Raw genomic sequence first — 6,126 nt, forward strand, 5'->3', positions numbered from 1 at the left:
CAAATTTTAGATAAAAATACAAACTTCCATAAGCCTTTAGCATGCTAACTTTTTAACTTTTTTAGCTGGTTCACTTACTTTCACTAATCGTATTTCAGTGACCAGTGTTTATATTTGCGATGTTATTAATAACTCTCTGGATAAAAGGAAAGAAAAATGTTAGAAAGATTTCCAAGTGATAATATTTTTATGTTTATTGACCAGAGAAAGAAATTGTGTTTATGTGTAGTGAAGTCTTAAAGAATAAGTCCTTTGCATCAAATGTTTTTGCACTTTATTCAAATATATAGGAGCAGAAAAATTTTATCCTGACAATGATACCTCATGTGATCTGTGGAACTTGAAGCTGTTGTTGCAAACTCCAGAACAACTTCTTTGGGTGTGAATTCACAAAACTGTGCAAAGAAGTGCCCTCTGGTTGCATTTGAATTTGCATGAATGGAAATGATCTTGCACCATGGCTGTTTCTTTGTTTTGTCTTTCTGATCTGTAAGCACATACATGGAAGTATTTTTTAAAATGCTGTAGCCATTGTTGCTATTTTCTAGAGGCATGCTGAAAACGTGCTGTGCCTTTTGTCCTTCCCAGATGCTACTGGTGTGTGGGAAGCTTGAGGCATGGCACGAAAGTAATAGCTCGCACTTGAAACCCCCCCCCCCCCCGCCCCGACCCGCTCACCTTGCTAAATGTAAATGCTAATTGTTGCATTTTACAGTTAGATAGGATATACTTCCTGCATATTGTCATTCTAATCAATTCCTCTTACTCAAGAGTTTCAGCTGAGTCTACTTCTAAAACAAATTTTGATAGGGATAATGACATCTTCTGCAAAGATCTAAACCTGTACAAAGTTTTCTGAATGAAGAGTTCCAGAAGAACTCGTAAACAGTACGAAATTATCCAGAGAAGTATAGGAGTGTATTGCATTTGCCAAGCATCTGCTTCCTCGCTAGACTTTCCCCTAACATACAATGACCAATTCTGAAGCACCTTCTTTTCCATCACTAAGTAAAGACAGCTTCCCAAGGACACACTTTCTCCCAGCATCAGATTGAGGGAGAAATATTGCCTGTGCCTTTGAAGTCAGGCTGCTTGCAACCCACATTTTCAGTTTACTTCAAAGAAAATTGATGCTTTCTACATAGACTTTGGTTGTCTCAGTGCCCAAGGCAGCTGTTATTTTCCTAGGCTTTTTGCTTTCACGTAAGGAGACAGGCTCTGGGATATTTAGTGGCTGAAATGCTTGCTGTTTCACATGCATAAGCAACAAAATCAGTGTCCTGCTGATGAATACCGTGATGTGGATGGAAACATTTTCTTGTCCTATATCCTGGAGACAGGAAACAGATTATCTGTGTTGTGTACTCTTCTGACCAGGTATGTGCTCAGCAGTATGGGGGACTGAGGCCATTTTCTGAATACTTTAGGTAAATTAGTTTTGCTTTGAACTAAATTGTTTTATTTTACACATTGGGAGTAAAACCATTTCCTGCACCATCCCAATCTCTTGTGCTTTTATCTTTTTTATCCTAACTCACTTCTATCCAGATTTCCTCTCAATAATATTTACCACAGATAAATTCCTCCTTCCGCCCAGATATAACAAATCAGAGTGGGGAGGAGAGATGCTTGCGGAAGTGCGTGAGTCACGCAAGGCTCAGAACTTCTTGTGGCTCAGCTCAAAATTATGCTGCATTTCTGCATTCTCACAGATGCTTTGAGGCAGTGCAGCGATCATTCTAATATGTTCACTGAGACCCAAGATCTCAGCAGGAGAGGACAGCTTATCTGAGCATCCCTTTCCTTTTCAATTATGGCCATGGATATCTGTAAACACCAAAATGCTCGTGCTGAAGCAGCATTACATTGAGGAAAATAACCTATTGTGCAGCTTCTTCGTGTTCTTGCTTTAAATGATTTATCAAATGCATGTATGTAAACTACATAGACACTAATTAGGGAAATACATCAAATGTGGCTACTTCCTCTGGAAAGTTACTGTCTGTAATTTGTAAATTTAATCTATACTGTTGCACATATTTTCCATGTCTTAAATTTGTAAGCGGGTTTCTATTAAAGGTAATCATGTTCTTCTTGGCCATTAAAAATGTTGCATGTAAGGCTATTTCTCAAGTAGATGTTAATGACTTGTTTAATTATTGACTTACTTATTTTAACAGCTCTATGTAGTAAAAACAAGTAGGTGGTTTAAAATTCAGATAGTTACATGTTGGCCTGGAAAGAAAAACATTATGAAATGGTAATTATATCTGATTTTATTTAAGCATATTTTAATATTTTCTCTTTTAGAAGTGGAAAAGTTGAGCCTGAGGAAGAATTTTAAATGCTTAAGACATCTTTAATGGGGCTGTATCTGCATAAGGCAGAGGTGTCTAAGGAGGTGTGTCGTGTATTGTAATGCATTAGCAGGATGCTTTGTTCATCAGCTTGTGAAAGTGCTGTGGATAACAGATGGTGGTTTCTTTTCGTCGTGTAGCAGGTTCACTCACATTCACGGTTTTTACTTTAGCTGCCACCCTGGGGTTCTGAGGGCAGCATGTCGGTTTGACTGGACAAGACCTTCACACATCTTGGCAGGTCCTGGCTTTCGCTTCTTTGTGGTGCGTGGTGCTACTCACAGCGCTGACTCACTGGCAGATGCTCCCCATCCCTCCCCATAGGCCCTGTTCCCGCATGGGGTGATTCTTGGGTTTTGTTCTAGGTGCAGAAATAGTGGGAGAGGCCATAATTGTGAATGATGAATAAGAGGGGAAGGTGGGGCTGGGTGTGTGGCTTATGCCTGTAATCCCAGCACTTTGGGAGGCCCAGGCAGGTGGATCACCTGAGGTCGGGAGTTCAAGACCAGCCTGACCAACATGGAGAAATCCCATCTCTACTAAAAATACAAAAATTAGCCGGGTGTGGTGGCACACACCTGTGATCCCAGCTACTCAGGAGGCTGAGGCAGGAGAAGTGCTTGAACCTGGGAGGTGGAGGTTGCGATGAGCCTACATTGTGCCATTGCATTCCAGCCTGGGCAACAAGAGTGAAACTCTGTCTCGAAAAAATAAAAATTAGAAAAAAAAAAAAAAAAGGAAAAAAGAAGGGAAGGTGGCCAGTGAGGGTTTTATCTTTGTATTCATTGGAAATAACCTCCGCTGAATTTTCTCTCTGCATCTTTTCGATATTGGCTTCATTTGCCATATTCAGGCAATTGCTTGAAGAGCTAAACTGTTAGCTCAAGATTTTGTTGGCACTGTTGGATAGAAAGCCTCTCCCTTTCTGCCGGAGAACAGATTTCTCAGGCCACGTTGTGTAGCTCCAAATTCTCTGCAATTAGGGAAGGCACAGTAAAGAAAAGATCCCTTGCTGATGGAATAGACTGGAACTGAGCTCCACTGTTTAAATTCTTGACTCTCAGGTAGTGGAGATCAGTGTGGTAACCCGTGAACTGGGATGAATTTTGGGGCCTGCTGTGGGTTTTCTGTGGGACACCATATACCACAGTACTGTATTTCAAAATGTTGGATATTGATTATGAACACGAACTATGTTGTCAGAATATGTGTAGAATATGTCTAGAATAATGTGTCATTATTCTAGAGACCATTGTGATCTATGAAGCTCCTTTTTTTGCTGGCCAAGTGAGCTTGTTTTTGGGCAATCTAGCTAACATGTCACATCATGGGGAAAATGCAGATGGTGCTGTGGCTGGTGCTAATGAAGAATGACCTGGGCCCAACGTAGAACTTTTCCAGTATGGGGAGCACCAAAGCAGGCAGACGTCCAAAAGCTGAGTGAAGGGCAGATCACTGGGCGCCACCCAGGCCCTGCAGGCAAAGCTCTCAGGGCCCCATTTATGTTTGTGTGGCCTGCGCTGCGTAAGTGGCGTTCCCCTAGGACTTCTGCAATGGGGTACGTGTAAGGCCTTCAGTATATAATGGACTTGCGTTCCCCTAGGACTTCCGCAATGGGGCGCGTGTAAGGCCTTCAGTATATAATGGACTTGCGTTCCCCTAGGACTTCCGCAATGGGGCGCGTGTAAGGCCTTCAGTATATAATGGCTTGGTGCCTATGACTTCCGCAATGGGGGCCTGTAGGCCTTCAATATAATGGACTTGCGTTCCCCTAGACTTCCGCATGGGGCGCTTTAAGGCCTTCAGTATATAATGCCTTGCGTTCCCAGACTTCCGCAATGGGGCGCGTGTAAGGCCTTCAGTATATAATGGACTTGTGTTCCCCTAGGACTTCCGCAATGGGGTGCGTGTAAGGCCTTCAGTATATAATGGACTTGTGTTCCCCTAGGACTTCTGCAATGGGGCACGTGTAAGGCCTTCAGTATATAATGGGCTTCTGTCAAGTATCTAAGGGTTCATTGCCTTGTTGGAGGAATCACAGAGCGTCATTTCTGATTGGTTCTTGGAGCCTGCATCTTGTAGCACTGGGACTTCTGGAGACCTCTGGGGACTGTTGACTATGCCGGGAGGGTGGAGAAATGAAGCTGATGGCAGAAGCAGGCTCCCAGCTCCTCCTCTCCTTCTCAGCCAGGCGATTCTTACCTCCATTGGCCTTTGGATGTCTGTGTAATAATTTGTTGAGAATCATTAGAGAACAACTAATCCAAAAAATCTATCATCCTTTATTTGTGTTGACTTTCTGATTACGCCTTCATTCACTCTTTTTGTGACTCATACACGTCTGTTTTTATTCTTCCCTAGTTTTTTCTTAAAGTTAGTCATATTTCTACACTTGGGATCTTCCAATTTCTGTGAATGTTGAGGGGTTCACAAAGTGGCTTGGCCCCAGACCTCTGTATCCTCGTTATTTTATTTGGACTTAGGACTTTTTTTCCTGGCTATCCTGTCAATACTTTTCTGTCTAACAGAAACTCAAGCTTCGTGAGCAAGTAACTTTTATAACAGATCATGTGAGCAATTCCTCCATAGCATTGGTTGTAGCACAGGTCAGTTGGCATGTGGCCTCCTGAGGGCCTTGCGTGGGGTTCTGGACCCAGCGGGGGCCGCGTCTCTGAGAACTCATTCCCTGTGGGTGTCTGGGGTGCGTCGTTACTTCTGAGATGCTATGACTCAGCAGATGAGATTTGTCTGTCTGCTTAGTGAGAGGAATTCCGAAGCTGGGACTTGACTCCTGCTGCAGGAAGCTCTCTGGGCCTGGGCATGCTGGTGGGTTGTGATGGGTGGGACTTGACTCCTGCTGCAGGAAGCTCTCTGGGCCTGGGCATGCTGGTGGGTTGTGACGGGTGGGACTTGACTCCTGCTGCAGGACGCTCTCTGGGCCTGGGCATGCTGGGTGGATTGTGACGGGTGTGCCTCCCTCGGACTTGCTCTGGCCGGGAACTGCATCTGCTCCACTAAGGAGATTTGCGCAGGTGAACGGAGTTTCCGTCATTCCTGGTCTAGAGTTCATGTGTGAAGGTCAAATATAGGTTGGGACTTGGCAGCACACAGCTCTGAGTGAAAGACATGACCAGCATGATAGACAGGTGTCTTGCTTTGTGACTTGCCATTGTGGTCACTGGTTATACAAAGTCTCCATTGAGAAAGAGCAAAGATCCAAGAAAGCAGAAGAGTGGGGATGGAAGTGAGACTAAATGTGTTGTTCTTCAGTGGAAATCTGCCCATTTTGTTGGAAAGAAAGGAAACAGGGTACACAAATGCTGTTTGGGAACATTGTATCAGGGTCACCTAGCTTTGACAATGAGAGTGTTTTTTAAAATGGAAAGCATAATTTTCCTTCTAGAGAGAATTTGCTGGTATGTCAATGTAGCTTCAGAAATAGGTCTCAGTGTTCTGGCTCAGGGTGAGGTTACAGAAGAGGCTTCGGTAGTGTCCTCAGGCCCGCGTGCCCTGTGTTCTTCACAGCCTCATGGGCCCCAGAGGAACTTTTACATGGTAGACACTGAGCGAAGACACAGATTCCTAGATTTGAGATAGTTCAAAATAGGGCTAGCATGTATAAAGAATCAAACTTAATCATTCCATTGAAATAAAATTGGATTATAATTTAGAAATATTTACAAGCCAGAAATGGATGTGTAAATGTTAGTTTTCATATTTTGGTTTTCTAAGAGTCACATTTTATTGCCATATAGCACATAGAGGTTCA

The sequence above is a fragment of the Trachypithecus francoisi genome, unplaced genomic scaffold, assembly GCF_009764315.1.
Source record: "Trachypithecus francoisi isolate TF-2019V2 unplaced genomic scaffold, Tfra_2.0 Contig01474, whole genome shotgun sequence".
Classification (NCBI taxonomy): Eukaryota; Metazoa; Chordata; class Mammalia; order Primates; family Cercopithecidae; genus Trachypithecus; species Trachypithecus francoisi.